The sequence below is a fragment of the Stegodyphus dumicola genome, chromosome X2 (genome assembly GCF_044657685.1).
Source record: "Stegodyphus dumicola isolate Sdum_Otavi_A_Nest chromosome X2, ASM4465768v1".
In the NCBI taxonomy this organism is placed as follows: domain Eukaryota; kingdom Metazoa; phylum Arthropoda; class Arachnida; order Araneae; family Eresidae; genus Stegodyphus; species Stegodyphus dumicola.
This window is the reverse complement of record NC_140781.1, coordinates 72,849,208-72,876,115: the sequence shown is the minus strand read 5'-3', so window position 1 is coordinate 72,876,115 and position 26,908 is coordinate 72,849,208. Positions and strand designations below refer to the sequence as shown.

Sequence of the window (26,908 nt, the reverse complement as noted above, 5' to 3'; positions counted from 1 at the left end):
CGAGATGAATCCTAAGACTGTAACTGCTTTGTTGTCCACAGAAAGTGGACACAAAGCAGTTAAAGTTATCTCACCGTTGTAATTTTGAGCGCTTTATTAAACTTCGAAAAAATGGGTAAATATATCTGGCTAAGGTCGCTATTAAAATTCCTAACATTTTATAGATTGGTGTCAACTATTCATTATTACCGGGTTCTAAGAAACTTAAAAGTGGTCATGCTTGATACAATAAACTGAACCTTATCTCAATCTTAAAATGTATGATAGAGTTTAGATAGACCCGTACACCATTCCTCCAATCCCGTGACCACACTAAAAAAGACTGATATACAAAGCAAACGCAAATAAACTTTGAAACGTTATTACTTTTAGATTTTCGTTCCTGAATGAAAGCTTTTAAATTATTAAAATAAACGAAAGCTGTTTAAAACCGGCTTACAGTAGTTAGCTCAATAGCTCCCAGCAATAATCTTAGTTTGACTCTGAATTCAAATGGGAGGGCTTACAATATTTCCAAAGGTAATATGATGCAGATGTCTGTTCATGCAGATAAGATATCCTGTTTCTTCTTCGACAGCGAGTTGTTCAGTATAATTGTACAGGATATCACAGGTTGTACAGGATAATTAGAGATAAAAAAAATACAGAGGCTATTTGCATATTTTTAGACAACTTTGCTTTGCTCTAAAAAATCGCGTGCTGGAAAAAATACTTTGAAGGAAGATATGGACTATATTTGTGCTTTTTGGCGCGAAGTCATTAACAGAACTAAATACGAAGAAAATTATTCGTATTTAGTTATTAAAAATGCTGTGAACGTCATAATGTTTCGTTATCTAAAGCAACTCGGATAGTATTATCAATAAGATAAGAAAAAACATCAAGGTGTGACTTCAAGGAGAAAAATTTTTCAAATTGCATATCCAAGGAAAGAAACGGAATATTTCGAATGGTGCAAAAGAAAGAATTTTAATATTAAAAGACAATTTGCGAAGGACAGTTGCATTATCATCAAAATGCTCAGTGTCAACTGTAAACAAAGTGATTAATTCCGATTTAAATCACGGGCGAAAAAGCATAATGTGCATCCTCTTTCTGCAGGACATATCGCCGAAAGCTGAATGTGCTGCAGATTCTCTGTGAGGAACAATTATTCGGGAAAAAATGAAAAAAAAAATTTCAAATTCAATGAATCTTGTGTATATTTAAATGACTATAATAAAAAGAGATCCACTTATTTTCATCAAAGATAAGAAAAAATCTTAGAAGATGGTTCAAAGTATCTGAAGAAAGTTATTTAAAGGGATTTTTGATGTAACGACAAATAAAATTAAAGAGAGTGTAGAAACCTTTGAGGATAAACACCATGTATTATCAGGAATATATTTTATACCTAGTTTTCAAATACGAAATAACTTCTCTTTACCCACAATGCCATCAGTCAGTAGAACTGCATCAAGACAAAGGAAGGAGCCGCACTTCAAAATCCGCTGTTAATTTCCTGCAAAAAATGGAACAAGAAACATGTATCAAGGCCGTACACTTCACTCATATTCTTACTAAATCTGATGTATTATCCACGGATTTTTGCGCCTTTGGACTTTTAAAAAGCGATTTGTCCAAAGTGGACCTGCAACACTCCTTGGACTTTGGAAAGCTGTTCAAGAGGAATGAAATAAAATAACTCTTTGAGTACTAAAAAGAAAAATAAATTGGTGTCTCAGAAATTACGATCCAGAAAAATAGTTGAGAATAAGCTGTATCAAATGAAACTTTTAAAACACAAAATATATTTGTAAATACAATGAAAATCGTCTAAAAAGTGGGCGAACAGCCTCCGTAACTGATGATAAAGGTCCAGAATAGTTTGCGAAGATCAAGAAATTATTCTGAAGAATAAACTTAAACCCAATGGTAAAACGCTCAAGTCAGATTGCCACTGGAAATGAGCCCGAAACAACAGCTCAGTTTACCTTAGTTTTAAAGCTGACGTGCAATTCTAACATTTTTTTTTATCTAATAAATCTCAAATTACCGTTTAAGTTACACATAACATGAATCGTAAAATTCTCATGCAGTTAACTCGTTAACCCTACAGCAATACAACACCAGAAGAATTACCAGGGTTATGCGGCTTTAACCATTGGATTAATGGTGAGCTCCAAAGCTTTGCAGATATTAAAGCAGGAGCTGAAAACTTTTATGCATTTAACTATACAAATGAGGAACTACTCCCTGAGAAAGAGTGACATATTAAAATGGCAAACAAGAACTTAACGTAATTTTATAGATACTTGGCAGGTGATTACGATGCTCATCGAAAATACTTTGTATTTGATTTAATATTAGTAATAAATATTAGCTATCTCAATGAAAATGTATTTAAAGTTGGAATATACACTGCTCGACATTGAAAATGCAACACCAAGAAGGAGGGGTCAGAAATTTATGCAAATTTTAGAATAGACGTACGTCACAGAGTTATGCGAATGATGTGAAATGCGCAGTTCTCCGACGCACTTGAAGTAAGATATAAGGGAAGGAACGTGCAGAATGGGCAGTATTCGTGCCGTTATTTCTGCCAGACGAATTATCGAAGAAAGTTGGTTTTTGCCCCGGATGATACGTGTAATAGGAGAGAATGCCAGGCCGCCGTCAACGAAGGCACTTCCAGCAGATAGATGATTTTACGAGACCCGATAGACGATTTTACGCTGATCGGACTGAGGAGGGCGGGTTGGTCCTTACGTCAAATCGCAGCTGATACCCACATGGATGCGAGCACGGTGCATCGGCTATGGCGAACATGGTTGGAACAAGGCAATTTGAGAAGAAGGAGGGGTGCAGGTGCAGCCAGAGTGACGTCAGCACGAGTGGATCGACGCATCCACCGACAAGCTGTGGCGGTCCCTCAAGTCACTTGTACCGCGATTCTGCAGCATGTGCAAGATACCCTGGATGCTCTGGTGTAGACCAGAACCATTTCCCGTCGATTGGTTGATCGTGGCCTGCACTCACGGCGTCCGTTAAGAAGACTGCCATTTACCCCACAGCATAGACGCCAACGTTTAGAATGGTGCCGAACTGGAGCGATGTGGATGACAGAATGGCGAAAGGTCGTGTTCTCAGATGAGTCACGCTTCTGTTTATCCAGTGACAGTCGACGTGGAGACAGATCTAATTCGGCAGTAACTGTGGAACGCTCCACGGCACGACAACGTGGCATAATGGTTTGAGGCGCTGTTGCCTACGATTCCAGGTCACCTTTAGTTCGTATTCAGGGCACTATGACGGCCCAACGATACTTGGATAATGTACTGCGGCCGGTGGCAATCCCCTACCTTCAAGGGCTGCCTAATGCAATTTTTCAGCAGGATAACGCCCGACCACACAGTGTTCGCATCTGCCAACATGCTGTGCAAGGTATACAGATGCTTCCCTGGCCACCGTACTCTCCTGACCTGTCACCAATCGAACATGTGTGGGATGTGATTGGACGCCGTTTGCAGACTCTGCCCCTGCCTCGTTCAGAAGACGAAGTGTGGCAAATGGTTGAAAGGGAATGGAGAGTCATCCCTCAGGAAACCATGCGCACTCTTATTGACTGTATGCCTAGACGTGTTTCTTCGTGCTTCGCAGTTCGCGGTGGTCCTACATCCTACTGAGGCGACGCCGTTCTCGCTCTGTATTCTGACTAAAATCATTTTGAAATAAAGATCACTTATTGCTGCTTTCTGTCTCTGTCTTTTTTTCCAAATTTCATCACTTTCTAACCACTCTTTCTTGGTGTTGCATTTTCAATGTCGAGCTGTGTATAAAATTCTCTCTATGGTCGCAGCACTGATACATGGACATTTGCAACTGATTTTGATGAGGGAAAACACAAATTTGAGTCTCAGTTATATGAATCATTGTGCATAAGAAAGAAGCATCTCAATAGTATATCAAATTTCTATGTAACCATACTTCTAAGAGTTAAACTTAACGTTTTGTAAAATACTTCATTTAGCCAAGAATCTCTATTAAAAGTACTGCATAAATAAATTTTGTTTTATCTTTGTCTGTAAACCCTAAAATTAACTAAAACTAGGACTTTTACTAAGGATTTTTCACCCCTGTTCTAGGCTTATTTTTCAGCTTAATTTTTGTTCTACTTATGGCTGTGCTAAGAAATGCTGAAAGTTTCTTTAGGGTTCAAACTGCTGAAGGTTTTCTTTTCAGAGTAGCACATTTCCCTGTTAGTGCCTTTTACAGTGGTGATAATTCTGGGTTACTGGATACAAAGCGGAGAAATAAAATTCCATTTGAAATACCTTATTTTCTTCTTCAGTCACTTTCACCGCTGTTAATGTTAAATTAATTAGACCTCAGCAAGGAGAACGAACTTTATGGCAATCAAGAAACTAAAAGATCTCAGGATCGTTTATAAGGTATTTCTCCCGCCTTCTTAGCATGCATTCGTGGTGTAGTAGTCAGCACGCTCGACGCGTATTCGAGAGGTCCGTGGTTTGAGTCCCGGCGACGGCATTGCTCATTTTTCGCATCTCCTGCTTCGAAATAACCTAATATCTCTACAGTAGCTCCCGAACTAAAAGGTGGTGAATGATAGTTATTCACCACTGGATGGCGACTGGGTCCCCTGAAACCCCAGTCACCCTTTAAAAGGCATTTCTCTTGCCTTCTTAGCATGCCTTCGTGGTGTAGTGGTCAGCATGCTGGACGCCTATTCGAGAGGCCCGTGGTTCGAGTCCCGGCGAGAGCATTGATAATTTTTCCGATCTCCTGCTTCGAAATAGCCTAATGTCTCTACACGTTTGCTTAAAATCCTACATTGTTTATACGTAAGAATCTCTATCATATATACTGGCATCTGCAGAAGCTGAAATCAATAGCCGTCTCTCCAACGCACATAGATTTTCTTATCAATATAAAATGAATTTTAATACTTTGAAACTGTAGCAAGATTCGTTCATACCTGAAGCTTGAAATCATTCTTAAATTCTGAACTAAAGGAAATATTCGAAATACTTGGATTTCAGCTTAGTTCTCTAATTACTGGAAACAAACATATTGTAAAGTTAGTAACGAATTGAAGAAAGGAGTTTAAAAGTACTTAAAGTTAACATAGGAAGCTTATACAGTTTATATGTGTATAAGCTTCCTATTTGCTAGCTATATTTGTTTTAATTAATTCATTTTCTTATAATTAAGATCTGTACTGTCACTTCTTCTTTCGTTGGCCCTCACTAGGATGCAAATAAGTAAACGTGTTTAAAGGGAGAACTTTGAAAGATTTAGGATATAGAGCTTCTTGCAGTTAATGCTCGCAGTTTTTAACCTAACCCAGCTCTAAGTTTCTTATTATCAATTTTTCGAGCCGAAGATTAATGGCGCAATTTAAAGTTTGAGCCAACGATTAGTTAAGCCACTTACTGTAGTGTCCAGACACGAAGCCATTCAATTTGTAATTTTAAGTTTCTTTCGTCTACTACCCTCAAGTGGTGAAGATTGATTTTTGAGCACAATTTGTATCTTGGTTAAGTTCAAGTTATAAATAAAATTACTTTAATTCCTGCTTGAGTCTTAACAGTATTTTCACAGATGAAGCGATAATTCACTTGTCAGTTTACCAGGGTTTTAAGAACTTTTACAAAGGGAAGGACCAGCTCTACAGAAACTATTACCAATTCATGATTAGATAGGTTATTTTACTGTTCCTTATACTTGGCGTATATGTGAAAATGTGGATGCTGGAATCTTTATTTGATAGCTTAAATATTATTTTTTGTTACTAAATTCTTTCAGGAGACATTAAGCGTGGCTGTTATTTACTGTAAAGAACATAACGGGAATTATTACGCAACAGTTCAGTTAGTGCAGTTTACGTCAATACGTAATAATAAAATACGTCAGGATTATAAATTCCTGTCGAACATTTAACAACAGAACGTATGCGCTCATTATATAAAACTTGGTCCAAGCTGTAGCTATTTAAATATATTTCTGTAAAATAACCAAGCATCAGGGGAAAATAATTCACGTCGAAAAAATTCATTTCAATGTGAAAATGAATTCCACTCGGGATAATGCAAATTTTTCCTCACGTGAAGATAAAACGCCTTCACCGTAAACAAAATGAAAAATCTTCACCGTATTTGGTAGAAGGGGAGAGGTAAAGCTTATACACCCATAATAGCGCGTCAATAAATCTGTAGATTCAATATTTCCAAGATGCTGCTTTTTTTATTTCACTTGCACAACATAAAGAAAAAATGCTATTTTGATTTCTTAAAACAGATTTTCGAGAAATTGACTTGTCTTTTGTTAGGATCTGACATTTTTTTCTTTCACTATATAATTTCTAAGAGAATTTCCTACATCAGCAGTAAATGATACAAGATGATTGCTCAAGCGTGACTTTTAGAGGGGAAATTCTAGCTACGGACTGGAAGTACGTTAGGCGTTAAAAATTATAGTCACCTAAATCATCACGTTCGTGGTTAAGTAATAAATTACATTGTTGTTCGTCATATTGTTTCCCAAAGATGAATGATCTGCCATCTGTTGTATCGTGTCTATTACTTCAAAGAATAATCCTTTCAAATAACTTTACAAGACTGCAATAAAAATATTTATCAACCATTTGCTACTTCAAAAATTTATAATGTGTGAAAGTACTTGAATGTATGGAATGCATTCTGGACATAAAATCCTTCAATTGATAGTAACTATGATATATTTTCATAAATAATGAAATTGTGATAACCACACTATAATAAAAAAGATCTGCTACCTTTAAAATCTTAGCTTTAGTATAGCTTAAAATAATTTATACATTACTCCCGTTTTCTTACTAATGATTGTATGGAATATACATGCATATGAGAATGTGGAATAAGCAAAATTCTCGAAATTCTCATTAACATTTCGCTTAATAAATGAATAGGATAATGCCATGCGCTTTCTATCAAAGTTTCCTTGAAATGGTTTTTGCCTTCGAAAATAAATTTTGCCACCAATTACCATGCAAAATTGACGATAAAATATCTAAAGCCAGTTTATTAAACAAGATATTCGCAGAAATTCTGAAATATGCGTTAATTTCTGCAAATTAATACTCGCGTTATTTTAAAACAGATTCGAGAACTACGAATCTTCTTTTTTGCAAAATTGATTTTAATATGGTAAAAATATGCCTTTTCATTCGATCGGCTAGCATATCTATTAAAACGAATTAACAAAAATCATATTGCGTTTAATATTCATAAACAAAAAAGTGATTTGAAAAATTCTGAAGCATTATAATATTCTTTCACTGTAATTCAAAGTAAAACTCGAGACCTCTATTTCCTTACACTTTATGAAAGGGTTTATAATAATAGAAAATAATTATAACAATATCAAATTGTTTTCATTTACTGTGTAGAGGTCATAAAGTTTTCTTGAAGAGAGAGACGAGAAAAATTGCAGTACCCTTAACGGAACTCGACCCTAGACCTCTCGACTACGCATCGAGTATGCTTCTAATTACACCATGAAGGCATGCGGAGAAGAAGGAGAAAATACCTTGTAACGATTTTAAAGTGCATATGAATTCAAAAAAAGTAAGCAACTTTTTTAAATTAAGTTTGGAAAAAGAAACGTTCAACACACGATGAACAGTAATCTCGTTATCCGACCCAGACATAATTTTTTTGCAATTAACTTGAAATATTAAAATAAAATTTAGTACCTGGTTTGGTAAGACTAATTTGCTATAAATACCTCGTAATCTAATAAATAATAATTGAATGGACTAATTTTTAGCAATATGAGTAATTTTTGACCTATCGTCTTGTTGCTACTTATGCTCACTTGTCTGACAGTAACATCAACCCAAGCCCACGAATTTCCTCGTTGCAAGCAGCGCAAGATTTTGCCTGTCGTTGGCAACAGCCTTGAGCACCTTACAGGCGACAGTGCTTTTTAGCTCAGTTCGGGCCCCAATTTTGATGAAGAGCATCCCGGAGGGGGGACAGATCTGAGGGTCTCCCATCCCCTCTGTCTTTCCATCAAACCACACAAGAGGACTCTCGGCCCGCTGCATATTTGGAGTGCCACTATACATTTACAAGTATCCATGTCTTCTTCGGGATTCGAGGCCAGGCTCTTCGACACGGCAGTCAGCGATGTTAACCACTATACCGATTGGGCGGCACCTATCCTCTTAATCTATCTTAATCATCTAAATCTTTTGAATTGAATACGGTATGAATTTTTAATTTTTCTTTCAAATGTGTCCATAAATTTTCAACTGCATTTACGTCCGGAGATTGAGGGCCCTTATCTAAAGCACGTGGACAATTATAAAACAAACACAATTTAACATTTATCGCTTTGGATTGTTGTCTTGATGAAAATAAAAACAATCGTGTGTGCCCAAATTTTGTGCATTCTTTTGAAGATTTTACTTCAGAATCTGTAAATATAATTTTGATTCATTATTCCATCTGCGATATGAAGATTATCTAATCCAGCAGCTGGTACTTGATCCCCCTATCAATATCGATCTCCTATCATGTTTAAAAGTAGGTTTTATACTTTTCCTGTACACTTTTCATTTGGCCTTCTCCAAATATGTGTTTGCCAATCCGAATGAAAGATATTAAATTTGCACTCGTCCTTTTGATATTTCACCCTGTTATTTCAAAAGGCTTTGTTTTTATGAAGTTTTGGAAATTTCAGTCTTAAAATGATTAATCTTACTTAAGAAGTGTTTCTGTCCCTAGCAACTCGCCCAGTGAAAAAATTGTTTTCTGAAAATACTTCTGATTGCTTCCGGATTAGCTCATTTTCCAAAATGCTTTTCTGTTTCACAACCAATTTGTGAATACTTAATTTTGGACTATCTTTACTTCTGGAAGGGTCCAACGCTCCTCAGAATCTGCAAAAATCTTTGATGTGCTTGACATTTATTTTCTATTGTGTTTCTTGTCTTGAAACTCTTCTTTACGTCACGTACTGTTGAACAACTTTGCTTTACAACTTACCTGTCTCTTACAAACATCTTTACTTATTTCTTACAAACAATCCATATTAAAATATTTTATTACAAGCTCGCGAATAACCAGAGATGATTGTCCAGATTATCTTCTGATTCCTAATCATCAAAACGAAATTTAGCAAGCAAAGAAGAGATTAAACTGATATCTCAATGCTGATTATAGGAAACTCCTGAAAATTTTGAAATTTTTACATTTTAAAGAAAACTCGCAAAATTAAAGTTGTCTGACATATTTTGAGGCTAGTTTTCACTCTCTATAACTTAAGAATTTCTTTTTTTAATAGTGTAGGCTAAATTTAACTTTTGTTTATGAAAAATCAATAGGATTTCGATAGTTGATTTATAGGGATATGTTTTTTTAATTATGTCTTATGTTGAAAATTGCTTTATAAAATATCAAAATATCCGAACTTATGCTTTGAGCCATTATATTTTCATTGTGTTGCACATTTTCCACCATTGGATGTGGATTTTTGTAACGTTGAATGTTTCCTTATGACACTGGGCTCACTCTTTTCAATAAATTGCAGCATTATTAAACACTTAAACGAAAGTAAACATTCTGAATTTCCTCTTGTAAAATACCTAGTTGGATTGCCCTTTCCCAAGCGCTGCAGTTGGATATTCTTGCTAGTGTTACAAATATTACACTCGCATTTTGCTTCTAAAATGTAATCGACCCAAAAATGAATAGCACTTTTGGTACTTTATCCTTTACTGAAGTTTTGATACCAGTGATAGATTCAAATTTTTTGATCGTTCGTGTTAATGAATACGGTAAAATCTTCAGACCTATCCATATACAGATAAATGTCTACGTCAAGGACTTTGTAACTTTTTAAGCAGCCATGTTTTTAAGCAGTACCATATTTCCGCTAGTGAGAACTTAATATGAAAATCAATGATATTTTGGCAGCTAGTTGATTACAAATAAGTTTATTTGAACAAGTGCGCTGTCAGACCGCTTGGTGGTTAGCTGAAGCTGAATGCCTCGCAATTGTCACAGAGTTCCTAACCAAATAAGGCACAGAAGTTAGTCCCTGGGGAAAATAATGAAGCAAATCCCGAAGTTCTTTTAATTCTGGTAGATGTTTTTGTGTGGTAGATGCGGATTTGATAGTGGTAGAATTAATTAATTATGGGAAAGCACACTTGAGCTAGCAAACTATAGGGAGTTATGCCTTCATGGAGGATTTTCTAAAAAAGTGTCTCTTGTTTATGTTACATGTGAAGGAACTTGCGAAACTCTCATGCAGCTTTATATGTTCAAACGCTGGCATAGAAAAAAAAAGATAAACTACCAATGTTAGGCGGCTTTAATCACTCGATCACTGGTCGGCATTGTTGATGGTAGGGAAGAAGAAACACAAACCCATGGATTTGATTGACATTTAATCAAAGTTAAACTAGAAGTTAGGCAAATGTCATGAAGTCTAGTCAATTATTGGATATTTTGAAACAGTGTTTTCTCTGAAGAAGCCTATTTGCACTAAATTGCAGAATGACATATGATTCCTTTTCAAAAGTTTTGCCGAATATGGGAAAAATTGTATGAGGTAAGTTTTTACGAACACAGCATAACACGAAATATTTCTATAGGTTTGGCCGTAGAGACAATAATTGCGTGTACCTTTGGTAAAATTGGTGACATCCAACATTATCTGCTTTATTATATTCTTACCGGAAATAGCCATTTTCCTGGGTCTCGGATAACAATTTCTCAATCTGGAAAGGCAAAGATACACACAACAAAAATGGTTTAATGAAGGTCCTAAATGTAATCAGATTCATTAATGTATATAAACTTTGATAGATTTAATATTTTCAAAAAATATATATACATATATTGTTCTTAGTATTATTTACTCATGATTGCATCATTATATGTTCCAGCAACTATTTTTGAATCTTTATATTTTACTAAAATTGTATTTATGTTTCTGTACGGAATACCGTATATGCGTCTGTAGCTCGCAATTCTATGTATTCTCGTATTTATATGCATCATTTTATATTGAAATATATACATTTGTTCACCTCTATTTATCTAGTAACTGCAGTTATGTATTCTGTGCTTCTGCAGTGCTATATTTCTAATTCCTGTTCTTCTAATTCCAGATAGTTCAACACAAAGATACATTACTCTTTTGTACGTTCGCCAATGCAGCTGAGACTGCAAGCAATAAATCATTCCTTAAGTGCGCTGTATGCTTGCATGTAGTTCTATGAACCCAACCCCTCCTTGTTTCCTGGACTGCTTTGCTTTACTGTAGTTTCACGAGGATATTTGATCATTGTCTGTTCACGTCAGCATCGTTAAAACGTTGTTTTCTCTTTATTTCTGTTTATGTCAGTTACAGTTTTTCTAAAAATCATTCTTTAAAAAACTTTTCCTTACTACTATCATCATCTCCTTACTATTTATCATCTTCTGAATTCTGTCTTGCCGTGGCTACCTTTCATTTTATGTTTTCCTGTTATTTACCGGACTCTGTATTATCTTCGACGGCCGCTAGGTGGCGCTCTTGAAAGCCGTTGGGTTACATCGTTAATTTATAAGCGTTATTCTAAAACATTTTTATTGATCTAAGGCAAAAATATATAATAGTACAATTTGTATCATATTTTAGAAGGCTATTAAATTAAGTTCAAGGTGCATTGAATAATTATTAGCTTACAGTAAAATTAATTAAATATAAGCCAATAATCATAACATACACACATTCATCTCATTTAACTCAATTATTTGACATCACATACGTATAAGGTAACTCGTAGAATTATATTATGAAAAAATACTCGAGCGATATCTACCTACGTGTAGGGATGCCTTCGTGGAGGATTTTTAAAAAAACTGGATCGTAGCTACGTTACACCTTAGAGAAATTCAGGAAAACTCCTGAGCAGCCAACCGATTTGCCGGAATTTTAATCCTGTTCAAGCAACTAGCTTTCAGCTCCCATGCCACTCTACGTCTGCTGGGCTAAGATTATTCCTGTCAATGCATTCTTTTAAATGCCATCATAACCTTTCGCATGAAACTTTACCGCAAACTGCAAATGAAAATTGCAAAGTAAAATCTAGCCAGTATATCACACAAATTAATCTAGTTATTCATAAGTTGCTTAAACATTTAAATTAAAAACATTTTTGCAGCCAGAATTGCTAATTACTTGTTCTTTTAGATGTGTATATAGATCATACAACATATATATATATATGTGTGTAAATTGCCTTATTTCTATGAAAGATTTTTTTATTTAAAATATAAGGTATTCTAATTATATGCATTATGATGTTTCTCAGCTTCTTTAAATAATTAAAACCTATTATTTAAAAAAGCATAAAATTCCGAAATACCTTGTAAATTTGGCTGCAAAAAGCGCAATAAAATTTCTGTCCTGAGATCTATAAATACGCCATCTTGTAACATTTACGCGAAGCTGCTGTGTTCTTATCGAACTAACGTCCTTGAACGCGAAATTGTTCTCTTTAAATAGCAGAATATATGTCGCATCATCTACCCCAACCTTAGGGAAGTAATAAAGGGGAACGATAGAATTTAGATGCACGGTAAATCATTTTTGCGCATGACTTAGTTTTATGCTGGTTACGAGGTGTAAACATTTAATCGGAGTTTGCGAAGCGCATAATACCCTGAAGCACTGAGATATGTTTTTAGCACACGAGATAGTTAATGTCCTCAAGGTTAGCCGAATGATCGTATTATAAATCGATTCTAATGAGCAGAACTTTGTGGTTAATGTAATTTAAATAACAATTCAAACTTTATAAAATTGGTTGAAATTCGCAGTTTCGAAGACCTGCAAAGTTTAATAAAACCTGTGTTAAAAGACGCTTGTGACTCTGTTTATATCCATGTTCAGCTGTTCTGAATGATTAGTTTAATTACGAAACTATGTTTGTAAATCTGAGTGAATAGTTTCTCAAGGAATTACGGAATTTTCCCGGTCATGTTCTCGTTGTTTCAACGAGTCGCACACGTCGAAATGATTTGTAGAAGATCCGTGGTTCAAATCCCACGGATACAATTGAGTTTTTATGTTTTCTGTTCCAAGAATATCAAATAATCTCTTCAGTGGCTCCCGAACTAAAGTATCATGGACAATTTATCATCACCACTTAGGTTTATAAAATGTGATGAAAGACAAATGTCCCCACCTGAATTTGGTCGATGCCTCTTCCCATTCGCTCTTTGAGTGACAGTGTAAGGAATTATTGCATTGCTCGAATAAAACCAAATGGTCTTTGCAGTCTTTTAAATAACTGTTTAGAATTATCCAATAACTGACTAGACTTCATGACATTTGCCTAACTTCTAGCCCAGCTTTGATTAAAAGTCAATCAAATCTATTGGCCTTGTGCCTCTTCTTCTCTACCATCAACTGTGTCGCCCAGTGGTCGAGTGGTTAAAGCTACGTTACGCTGGTAGTTTATACCTTCTTTTCTATGCCAACATTTCAACATACAGGCTGTAAATTACATTCGTTATTCAAATTTTGCAATTATTTTGTCTTTTAACATGACCAGACTATAAAAGGGTTTAAAATGCAATTAATCGCTGCCTATGCGGACTGCTGACAAAGATTAGACAAAGAAGCTAGACATCTCAATAACTAGTCAAAAGTACTGTATCTTTCAGTAACAATATTCAGACACAAAGAAAATTCAATTGAAGGAAACCGCAGCTTTGTGAAATTAATGGCAATATATGTATGGCAACTCGACGGCAGGTGCTTTCGCAGAAAAAGCTAGTTTGAAAAACAAAGGCAGCAGAAGTTAGTGAAATTGGAAGGAGAAGTAGCGATATTACACCACGGTCGGCCCAGCTTTTGTTTTGAAGAAATCTGCGCGATTTGAATTTTTTTTTTTTTTGAAGAAATCTATACAGAAAGAAAAGTCTTGGATAAGGGTAGCGCTTTCTGCACTTACAACCTTGGTATATACCTTTCGACTTGTAATTGTCCCATTTTTTCCCTTTCTAACTTAGAGATCCTTTCGAGATCCACTACATTTTATTTGCTTTTTAAAGCAGCTGTCCGCGAGACCATCTGCCGTCAGGTTGCCACACGTGTATTGACATTCACAAAACTGTAGTTTCTTCGCAACTGGCTTTTCTTTGCCTAAATATTGTTACACTTTCAGCATCACGAAAAATACTGTATTTTTGACTAGTTAGTGAGATGTCTAGCCTCCTTAAACAAACTTTCAGCAATGTCATTGTCATCAGTTTAAACATAGAAAAGGATTAATTTTGTTTTATAGGTTTTATTCAAATGGACAATAATATCGAGTAGCTCACTAATATGTAGTGTAACTTTTGAGAGCCTTATTTTACTGCATTTGTGTCGAAGACAGTGGATTATTATAAATTTCCCTTTGTTCGTATTCATTAATAAGAGGTATATAGTTAAAATGTGGATTGGATTAGGGGAATTTTATAAAAATACTTAAAAACAATTATTAGATGCGCAAGATTTTTTATTTCATTACTTACCTGTTCATCCGCTTTACAAGTGCACCAGCTGTACCTTCTAATGTGTAATGTGATACGTAATACATAATGTAGACGTAAATTTGATACGTACTTCTCATACGTAATGTGATACATACTTCTCATACGTAATGTGATACTTAATGTAAAACTGGCGTTCAGAATCAGTTCGAGTGCTAATTTTTTAACCAAACTGTAGTGTAAATTGTATTTTAGGTCCGGGCCTAATGCGTAGTGTTTAAAAGTTTCTTGTGAGTCGACTTACCACAGGGTGTATTAGTTGCAAAACAAAACAACATCTGTAATCTCTACCATTGAAATGAAGTGAAGGAGCGTGATTGAGTTCTCAGTTCGTAGAAGATAATGATACTTTTTGTGCCTTAGTTGAAGGAGAAGAGAATTTAATGCAGGACCTCGCTAGGAGCAGATGTACTCAACATTCAGAAATCTGGACATGGACCTAGGTCTGTAAACAGGCCGCCCAGATGGGAAAGTGGTTAGTGATTCTGACTTCCATACTGGACAGACCGGGTTCGAATCCCGGAGAAGGAATGGATGTAAGTTATTTGTCAGTAGGTAGAAAATGCCAGCTCTGTATCACAGGGATCAAGGATCTGAGGGATCCACAGAGGACGGAGCTAATGAGGCGCTGTGGTGACGTGCTGCTGCTGCGTTATTAAGGACGCTTTACAAACTGTTACCTCCTGTTCGTGACGCCCTCTCAGATTGCAACATGCGGTGTCACGCTCATGTTGCATATTCTTCGGAAGGGAAGTCCTACGTCATACCGTGTTGCAATTTGCGGTGACAACACTCCTTTCAGAATGTTCAATAGTTGCCGCTAGCATGTTGTGATTGGTTGTTGTAGATACCAATAAGGCTTGAGAGACGCTAGATTGTTTTCCATTATTTCTTCTCATAGTGTTTACCCATCTATAATTGATTTTCACGATGTTTCAGTTTTAATCTTTTTCTTATTGTTTTTATATTCGCATATTTTTATCTTTTTATTGTTTAATAATTAAAATTTTGACAATTTTATTTGGTAATTATTAAATATTCCATATGTATCATTAAAGAAATCAACAATATGTTTTTTCAGTTTATTTTAATCTGCTGTTCTTTTGAATTTCAAACTAAATTAGTTGAATTTCAAACTAATTAGTTCTCATTTTCCGTACAACAATTAAGGTAGTATTCTTCATCAAATGCGAATGTCTTCCGAGCTAATTTTTAAGTGATTAGGTACTTCACTTGTGATACACTACTTTTCGATGTTTCATTTTTCATTCGAATCTGCTGCCATTCGGGAAAGCATAACATATTATTTTTTCATATTTAACGTCTCTTATTAATTAACAAACTAAACTATTTAAAAAGCAATATTTTCAGCTCTGAAGAATATTATTTTCTCCATTTTAATCTGATAGATTTAAATAAATATATATTTAACTCATGATAAATCTAATTAAAGGAATTAAATATTGTTTCACGTTTTAAATATACAGAAAATATATAAATTTCTCACGTTAGTGTAAATGCATATTCATCTAATATCCGATGAAATGTTCAGCTATTCCACTTGGGACATCTCTACTGATAAACCATATTAAACTTTGAAAGAACTCTTTTGGACGATCGTTAAAACCTCAAGCCTTTCAGGGCCTACGAAAGGCGGAGCGATAAATTCGCTGTCCGGCGAACGATCTGACCTTTAATCATAGTTCCTAAGTCATAGAAAATCCGACCATAGAAATCAGTGAGCATTATTTTGCAATGGGAAAAATAAGGCATGTTAGAAATGTCGCCAAGATGGAAGTGAAAAGTTTTCTTACGAAGACCATAAATTCAGGCTAGCAGGTATTTCCTGACGATAGTTGCAAAAAGGTAACCAAGCTGGTGGCCTGTCCGATACTGAAAATAGAGGAATGTCTAGGGTGTCGTTGTCAGGACAGCCTTAAGCTGTGCTTAAGTGAAGCACTGATTGTCGGGTATTTGAATAAGAATTAATCCGAGCGTTGGTATGCAAACAGTATTAAAAAAAAGTGTAGAAGGAATTTGAAGACACGATTTTGGATAAGAATATTACTCATGTTTTTACGTAACTGCAAAATTCTTTTCATTGGATCTTAATTAAAAGCAGCGTATTTGCATAAGATTATTTAGTTTAGCAGTCTTTAACATTGGATAGGAAAACAAGAGAATTACAGTAAAAATTAGGATGTTTATTTGAAAATAATGCTAAATTTAAAAAAAATTTAATTAGAATAAATCCTGTAGCTGCTCCATTTGGATTTAAACATTTAGTATATAATGTATCCTCTTGTGACAACCACCTTTATAAGACCACAATTTCCAAAAGTGACCAGTATTTACAAATGCATAAACAAACTCTTGTTTTGATTATCATCTCTCTGAAACGATCACCAAAGATCAAGACTAACTAGAAACGAGCGGTTGAGTCGCTAAACATTGGTAGTTCGATCTGGGTTACATTCCAACCGAAGAGGCTGACTCATAGACGCTTTCGTCGATTGTTCCATACGTAACATGGATATTAACCAATTTCCTCTAGAAGGCTCTCCACGAAGACATCTTTTGCCATGTGAAGCAGATAGATTTCCTCTGCTTTGCTATAATCAAATAAACCAAACAAAACTAAGAAAACATAGCAAGTCTTGAATTAAATTTACGCCAAACACAAGGTTATTGCTTTGCTAATTTTATAGAGCTATTAAGTTATTTGAAAGCAGGAAAGATGAAAAATGAGCATCGCCTTCTCCGGGAATCGAACTACGGACCTGTTAAATACGCGCAGAGCGTGCTGACCACTGTACTACGAAGACCTTCTAAGAAGGAGGGAAAAATACCTTATATACTCTCCCTTCTAAAGGGCGACTGGGGTTCCGGGGCCCAATTGCCAAATCCTGGGTGTGGAGAATCATAATCCACCACTCTTTTAGTACAAGCATTACTGTAGAGACATTAGGTAATTGGAAGTAAGAAAGATGAAAAATGAGCAACGCGTTCCCCGGGAATCGAACTACGGACCTCTGGAATACACGCTCAGCGTGTTCACTATTAAACTACGAAGGCGGGAGAAATACCTTATAACTTCATGGGTATGTTTTGTTTCATCTTTAAGGTAGCTTATTAATTTTAATTTCTGTGTAGGTACCAAATAAATCATACGTGGAAGCGTTTCGTATTTAGGAGCTAAAACATTTCAATAAGGAAAATTAAATGAATTTAATAACTTATTGTAGCTATTCGTATTCAGATTATCAATTTTTAATTGTTCAACAGTTTAGTATTAATAATCATGTAGAACACTTTTAGACCGATAACAAAAAGTATGGCCTAAAATTGATCGAATGGAGAGAGCTTAGAGTTATTTCGTCTGACGTTCTATTCAGCGGGGGTAAAGAAACTAGCTGCCTAGGATTTCATGTCTTTTTTATTCCAAAGGTTAACTGTGAAGAGGAATTGTTTCTCCACGAATGCATTAATTCAAGAGAAGACAACCATCAAGTGATTTGTCGTAAATAATCTAACCATAATACAGCTTTCTTCTGTTAAATAGAAGCAAATAAAACTTATTCGAAAAAAAAATTAAATTGATATATGTTATTGTATAAAAAAGTGGCAATTTCTTAGGGACGTAATATACGATTTTTAAGCGAAAATATACGATTTTGCCAGAGGCATTTCGGAAAAAATATTTTCCTAAATGACTGCAGCTAGCTCAGCATGTTACGCTCAATACCTCCCTCAAGGGATCCCGCTATAACCTTGCTCAATAAAAGAGAACTTTTTTTCCGGTTCCTTATTTTCCGGTGCCTTTCTCTCAGTTTCATTTTTTTTCTTTTTGGATGACTTTTTTCCCCGTGCACCTATTACTAACAGCCGAAGAACGAGAAGATGTTCTTATGCTAATCTTGTTCTATGAAAGAATTGGCTTTTTTTGTTTTGTTATTATACAGTGCGCATCCTTCTGGATTATTGTTTGACCATGTACTTGACATCAAGGTTTGCAGTTGTTTCTAAGATGCTTGTAATGTTCAGAACGTCAAGGTTATTAAATTGGTTTTGAAGACCATCAAGGTTTGCAGTTGTTTCTAAGAGGCCTGTAATGTTTAGAACGTCTAGGTTATTAAACTGGTTTTGAAGATTTCCATTCTGATAAATCTTCCAAATATCTCTCTTGATTGAATACAAGTAATAAGAATGAAGCTTTTTTAAATCGGTTTATTTTTTATTACTCAAGAAATGACTAAACAATAGGTTCGCTCCCCCATCAGATTTTCAATATGGGACCGATTAATTTCAACAAAGTGGTCAATTCATTAAAAAAAATAACTGGACGTTTGGAAACAGGGAACATAAAAAATCATCTGTCCCCTCTCTGTGATTCGAATCAGGGAATTTCTTCTTGCCAGTGACCACTTCCAAAGGCCACTTGCTTGTTTGTACTACGAGAGCAGCCATGGAGAAATATCCGTCCAAATCCGAATGTGGTGATGAATTATCGAGCAACACATTTTTAGTTCGGATGTCGATGTAAAAATTATTTGGTTTTCCGGCGTCAGAAAACATGAACAAAATTAATTCTATCTTTGCTGAGATACGAGCTACGTATCATCTATATCCTAAGACATGCTAATAACTTACACTGCGAGAAGAAGCACAGGAGAATAAGATTATTCCCTCCGTGTTCATTGATGAATTCTTGACTTATAAAATGTAAGTTTTACTTACACCTTTGCTATGAATTTGTTGTTATTTGACAAACACAAAGCATTCGAGAGCAAGCGGCCTAAGTGAAAGAATAGCTTCTTAGAGGTAATAATAATAGTCAATCGTACTCCGCATCTTCGGCACTACATGGACCGGTCCCAGCTGAGAATCCCCATTTCAGGCAAGGGGTGGGTCACCATTCAAAGTCTCCAAGAGGTAAATGTAAGCTAATCATGCTACCTCCCCGGCCCCCCCCAATCCAATGTGGCAGACTTAAAACTTTCTCTATTACCAATGCTACCTCCGCGTGCGCGGGGTCACCACTTCCGATTCCCAGGCACCGTTTCCAGGCACATCTGAAGATCTGACTGGTCGTCAAAATGCTATCCGCCAGTACTACGCGGGATGCCTAATGCCCACACTAGGTCTAACACAGGGCTTACACCACCTTGGCCTGTGGGCCAGTTGAGTTAACAATTCAAGATCACTTGCTTACACCCACAGGTTACGGGGAACCGCCAGGCTTGTGAGTTTATCCTCCTTTGGTCGAGATAGATCCTAGCCAGTAGCTTCATAGGTTTTCTTACTTCGACCAGTGAGGAATTCGTAGAGGTAAGGCAAACTAGTTTTTACTGACGTTAAATCTAGGGAGAACCAATTATACAGCTTACTCGTTTGCCTGAAGTCGAACTCCCATTATTCAGCAGTCTTAACCACTCACACACTGTGGGGGGGGGTTACATATGTAATTAAAGAGTTCCAAAGAGTTATCATTCTAACCAAATTGTGTGCAGATCACGAAGCATAAAACACGCTACAAAAATTCTGGTTTAAGTAATTATTTGAAATAAGCAATATTTAAATATACCTAAAATCTTAAGTAGCATTCTGAGAAACGTGTGCTTATAATCATCATCATCATCATCATCATCTTCGCTCGTGTAATTATTTTAAGGTCAAATACCTTACTGTAAGCAGTTTCTAATGAACTTGTTTGAAATTATTATAAGCTCAGTTTCTAATGAACTTGTTTGAAATTATTATAAGCTTAATCCATCTTTTGTAGCACAGGTACATTTCTCCAATTTCCTTTTCAGTACATTCTTTAAATATTAATTTTTATCAGTAACCTGAATCATAAAATCCCATTTCCTTATGCTAGCTCCTATTTCATTTTCAATTAATTTTAAGAAGTTTTAATAAAATACATTCAGCGTTAATTGCTAGGGCAGTAGCATACTCCCAGAGCACCTTTTCGACGAATGTTGAATAATTCGGGAAATTTCGAGTTTTTCCTATTATTTATAATTTTATTTTGTTAGATTATTATTATAGTTAAGTAATACCTATACTGCATTCCTTTCTTACAAAAATACATTAGAAAGTAAGCCTAATACATACGAAAGTAATCCTATTCCAAAATCTAAATTAAACCATTGAAAATACAATCCGTTTTACTGGATTTACAGAATACAAGAAAAAGCCGTTCCCGACGTTATATATAACTACCTTTCGTTACCCGTGAGCGCCGACAAATAGTTTCAACGCTGAATGATCCTTTTCTTAAAAACGTACTACTGATAAAGATAATCTGCGTATGCATGTTATAATGAAATGTATAAAACGCTGTTTTTCTTCATTAAGTATCCTTTGTAAACATTATATGATTAAATAGTAATCTTTATGTAAAATACCGGTTTTGAATACATTACCAGAATTTGATTGATTTATAAATGCAAATTTCAATTGAAAATGCACAATATACACTCATGTCCTTAAATTAAGGATAATTCGGAGTCACGCGGAAATCGAACTCTAAAATAAATATATCACCTGTAAAATCATTACATACATCTTCAAGAATCATATGCAAATTTCAGGAAGAAACCAGATGACACCGATGGTACATCACAATGACAAGAGTGTAAAAGAGTGATATATAAGGAATACAGGCAAAGAAGTAAGATTGTTCGCAGGCGCTTTATAAGCATTTCAGTGCAATAACCGAATAGTTATGACACAAAGGACGCATTTGGATGATTTTTTACGTGGTAGAATTATCGGCCGTCTCCAGGCTTTGGCAACGATTCCAAAATGATGGTAATGTAAGTAGACGTTACAGCACAGGTCGCCCCAGAGTTACAACGCCGAATGAGGACCGGTATTTGGCAGTTTTGGCAGTTACTGCCAAAAGAAACAGGCGGAGCACAGCCTCAGACCTGTCTCGTCAGCTCTCTTCAGCCACTGGTACGAGAATTTCAAGGCCGCGTACAGACGCTTAGAGCAGATTGATCTATATGCTCGCAGACCTGTCAGATGCGTTCCACTTACTGCAATTCACTGTCGCCTGCGGTTATCCTGGAGTAGAGAGCATGCATTGTGGACACCGCAACAGTGTGCTTGTGTGATTTTTCCGACGAGTCCAGGTTTAGCTTGCAGTCTGATTCTCGCCGGACTCAGGTACCCGTTACCACCAAGAAACATCATTGAACGACACCGTTATGGTGGTGCAGGAGTGCTCGTTTGGGATGGAATTATTCTGGGTTCCAGAACTGACCTGCATGTTCAAATTGGAACCAAGACAAGCCAAATCTATCAGGTCGTCATTCTGAAACAACATGTACGTTTGTTTCGGGGCGCCATGAGCTTTTTTGGATGACAACGCCCGTCCTCACCGTGCAAACATCGTAAGCGAATGCCTTCAATCGGAGGATATCACCCGTATGGACTGGCCAGCATTCTCACCGGACTTAAATCCAGTAGAGCACCTGTGGGACATACTTGGCCGACGAGTTGCAGCCCGTCAACCTCCTCCTACATGTCTACCGGAACTTCGGAGAGCATTGCTTTTTGAGTGGTGTAATATCCCCCAAGATCAGATCGATAATTTGATACTCAGCATGCCTAGGCGTTGTACGGACTGTATTGCATTGTATGGGAGACATACAATGTATTAAAATCATACCAACCATGTAATATTGGTTTTTTGTAAATAGGTTTTTTCTTGTCATTTGCTCCAGGGAGAAAAAATCGCTAATTTTTTTAATAATATCAAACATATAGCATCTTTTTTTGCTGTTTACCTTTTGTTTACTAAATAAGCTTTACAAATAAGTCAAATTTGTTTTGCTTCTAACTCTTCCTTTGCCTGATTTTGCATTATCCTTAATTTATGGACATGAGTGTATTTTTTATTTAGTTAAATACTAATCACTTATGCTATTGTTTCATTTCTATTATATCACCCTGGATATATTAATGAAAAATATTTCACCGCGAACCCTAAATTATTAAAATATTAATTTTAGGCCGTTGAAATTTCACTAATTCTGTCTTACCGTTCCTCTAATTTTGCCTTTTTATCACAATAAAATTTCTATCTGACTAACTGCTCTTTAATTATCGAGAAAGCAACATTTCGTTTCGCCTGCTGTGCAAGGGTTCGCAGTGCTACACAAATTATGATTTATTATACAGGATGTTTACAAAGGACGGGTAATATCTAAAAGCTCGATGCTTGATTATTCATTCCGAGTACTACACCCGTTAACTGAACTGTTCGCTGCATGAAGTTTCAGTGATTTTCCCTTCGTGTGGGGTAAGGCACAGGAGAGGCGCTGCGCTGATGGTGTTACTCCATGTGGTAAATTAGGTTGATTGCGTTTGTTAAGGTTGCTAATTTCTCATATACTGCATATAGAATAAAATATATTACTATATCTACCATTCTTTTTCAAGAAAAATAAACCCTAAGAAATTACATCCTCGTATCGCCCAGTCTGTCTCTTACTTTTCCTTACGCAAATTTTTGAAAAACTTATTCTTACAAGACTAAACTATCATTTTTACAATCATAAAATTATTCATGGAAATCAAATTTGTTTCATGATGATTAAATCTATTGATAGAGCTTAAAAAAAGGCCTACAATCCAATAGGACTAACTTCAACATTCTCTACTGATTTCTTTAGACAAAAAAAAAAAAAAAAAATCAGCCTTTGACTCCATCCGTTGGAAAGACATTCTTCTAATATTACGTTTCATCAACTGTTCAAACTATATATTATTACTCATTATAGATATCTTCAGTAGACTTCAAATACGGGAGTCCAAAAATATAAAATTACAAAAGGATATCCACAAGGTTCGCGTCTGGGATCTGTCTTATAGAACTTAAAGGGACTCATACACCTTAAACCCCTCATGATCTTCGAATACGTGACTATTGCAAGAATTGGGATATTTTATTTACTTTAAAAGCAATTACTTCCAACTTTTTACAGCTGACTACATGATATAGCTGCTTTGGAAACTAGTAACCAGAAAGTTTGTGCTGCCACAAATAATTTTGTAATTTAACCCTCTTCGTGACAAAATATTTCACCATGTTTCCACCTTGCGCGCATGATATTTTAAAAATGACTAATGGTACATACTTGAAATTTGATGGAATTCTTTATATGGGCACTATTTTCTAACTGAACCAACAATCTGATGAATATTTAATTATTGAAAAATTTCATGGACGAAAACATTACAAATTTTTTTTAATAAAATACATTTTATAAACTCAACTCAAAATAAAATAAAAATTTAACATGAAATTTTTAGAATTTTAGGTTCACAGTAGTTTCCAGATGTTATAAAAGCTATATATTAAATATGGAATTAAATTATGAAGCAGAATATTTTAAACTGTGCGCGCAAGTTGGAAACATGACGAAAAATGTTGTCACAAAGCGGATTAAATTATAAAACTATTAATGGCAACACAAACTTTCTGATTACTATTTCAGAAAGCAGCTATATTATGCAGGCAGCTGCAAAAAGTTGGTAGTAATTGCTTTTAAAATAAATAAGTTATCCCAATTCTTGCAACAGTCACCTATTCGAACATCTTATGGGGTTTTAAGGTGTATGAGTCCCCTTAATTGCTAATGAAGCATTCAAACGTTCAATGACAATGTTTCAGATATACATGTCCAAGTCTTTGTAGATGACGTTTTATTGATCTCTAGAAATCTAAACTCCCTAGAAATATTCCAATGATGGGCAAATAAATTTCAGTTAACAGTTCAGTTTCAGTCTATACAAAAACGCAAAATCTTGTATTTACTAAAACCAGGCTCCTCTTTCAGATGTATACGAAAACCAATAATAAGAATTTCACATGAAAAGATCAGTATCGAAAATAGCATCACGTATCTTGGCATAACAATAGAAAACAGCATCTTCTGGCATAAAAATATTAGCTATTTTCTTTACAAAACAAATTCTTTCCAACTCTCTGAAATCTACCTCAGGCAACGTCTGGGGAATATTCTCAAAACTTCAAAACATTCGGTATTTCACAGTAATAGGAAAAAGTTTACTTCACGAAATCCCACCCTGAGGCACAAATCTCAGTCACATGCTCAAATACATCTTCTGTCAAATCAAAGACTCTTCCTACTTTCAATAACAAAAGGTTACAGCACCACTCCTACAAACGCCCTGCAAATAATTACTGGAATTACACCATAACTCTTACACTACAAAAAGAGGCATTTAAAACAAAAGTCCCAAGACTTTATCACATAGGTCACTTTAGCAATACTATCTCTCTCCTCAGATTCCGTAAAGCAAAACTTGAGATTTACAAGCCTTGCTCAAATATAGAGACAACCTTATAATTAATACACATCTATACAATTATCCTCTGTGCATGATGTCTATACAGCCGGGTCAAAAAATTATATGGGAATGGGCAGTGCTTTCGTTGCATTTCAATATAACACAGAAATTAAAACATCGAACATTAAGCTTAACAAATTAAATTCAGTCTTTCAAGACGAACAAATAGCAACCACAGAAACCGTAATATTCACAAAGATATCTTCAGAAAAAAGCATAATTATTTCAGAGAGTGCCGTAGGAATTTAACACGTAGAGCGCGGCAGTGAACTTTCCGTGTGGCCGGCGTCGGCCCCTGGAGACCGGCACTGGAATTTTCGTTTCGCTGGCGTCGGTCCGCGGGACCGACAGTATTAAAGTTAAAAAATAAATATGATCTCAATGAAATGTGATCAAATTTAGTTTTAATGAAATGTATTGAAACATTCTAAACAAATATACGGCTTAGCTCGCTGCCGGCTGAACGGAAAGGACAGCAAATTCGGCGCCGCATTCAACGTGTTAAGCAATACTAGGTTAAAATCATTCACCACTAATGAAAGAAATCCAACATCTTCTCTCGCTTTATCCAAAATATTTAAAACCCAAACTGCACTACACTCGCGCACATGTAGGTACCACAGGAAATGAAATAGCAGTGATTTGTGATAGTATATTACATGGCGCAAAACCTTTAAGGCCGAAAATAAGTGAAAACATTCAAAAGAAGCGTAAACTAAAAACAAGCGGAACCGAAATAGGAGATCTAAAAGCAAAGGAAGTAGTAAATAGTCCTACTGTATAACCAACCATCCTACCTAATGCAATATTATATCTCAAATCAAAGCTTGAAACAGATCTTATATCAATATGGAAATTCAACTATTTCCAAGAAGAAACAGGTCGATGAACTTATAAATCCAAACCAATACCATCAAGAAGCCTCATATGATCAAGTCGCGCCCTCACCTTCTTAATAACAGCTCATGGGCCATTTGTCTCGTACTTTGTTTAAAAATATTAAACAGTGCGGCAAACAAAATTGTACGTAAAAAACTAGTAAATTTTATTTTTAAATAAATGCCTCAAATCTGGCCTTTTGCTGGGCATAGTATATACTAGATAGTTCCACGCAATGAGCATTAAATCCAGAAAAGTCTCCAAGACAGTGCAGCAGCTCATTTCGGGATCTCCTGCATACAGAAAAAAACTTCACTTTATATAAATCTGTGAGAAGTTCTAATAATACTAAAATAACCACAATTTTTATTGAATGCATAGGTAAAATAAGTACTGCAAGTTATTGTCCTCATTCTGTGAGGATCTTAGCGGCAAGAGTCCCTCTAACCAAGAGTTTAAGAGCATTTTTTGATGCTTTAATTTACAGCGGGAATTCATTCCGCTCTTACCAGAATTTATCACGGAATCCCACGAGAGGCCTCACACGTAAGGGCTCATTGAATTGTTCCACCATAAAGATGTGTACATTACGATAAAAAAATAAAAAATAAGAAAGCATTGAGATGCATTGTCTCTAAAATCTGACTGCAGAGCATTCTGAGTTCCTACCTTGTCTAAAATAGTTTGCTGACTGAATTAAACATGCCTTCTCATTTTTCCGCTTGTATTTTACGCCATCTGATTCCTTATGGTTGAAACAGTATCAGAGGAGCAACAGGTAGGTCCGTCAGCTTCCCTGAAATCGAGAGGCTTTGGTTACATATAGAGTACAGATCGTTAAACTTCCTTGACACTGACCGTGAAGTTATGATTCTTGTAATGTCAAGTGGAACCATTTTTAACTGAACGAATTATTGCTTCTACAATTCCAGAGCTTGTCGTGTCACACCTAGTAACAACTCGAACACTACAAGCTCTTTGGACCACTTGTGTGACGTCGCACTCGTCATGCCAATTTTACTTAGAAATAGATGATTGAGATTATTTGGATTGCAGCAAAG

The 26,908-nt window shown here is 35.6% G+C and overlaps 1 long non-coding RNA gene and 1 other non-coding gene across 2 annotated transcripts in view; both read left to right on the top strand.

The window, feature by feature from the left end:
- LOC146992778 (uncharacterized) overlaps window positions 1-26,908 on the top strand; it is a 502,220-nt gene that overhangs the window by 172,067 nt on the left and 303,245 nt on the right. The window lies entirely within an intron of this gene.
- Window positions 4,690-4,762, top strand: TRNAR-CCU (transfer RNA arginine (anticodon CCU)). The gene has a single exon. It is a non-coding gene; the product is annotated as a tRNA-Arg (tRNA).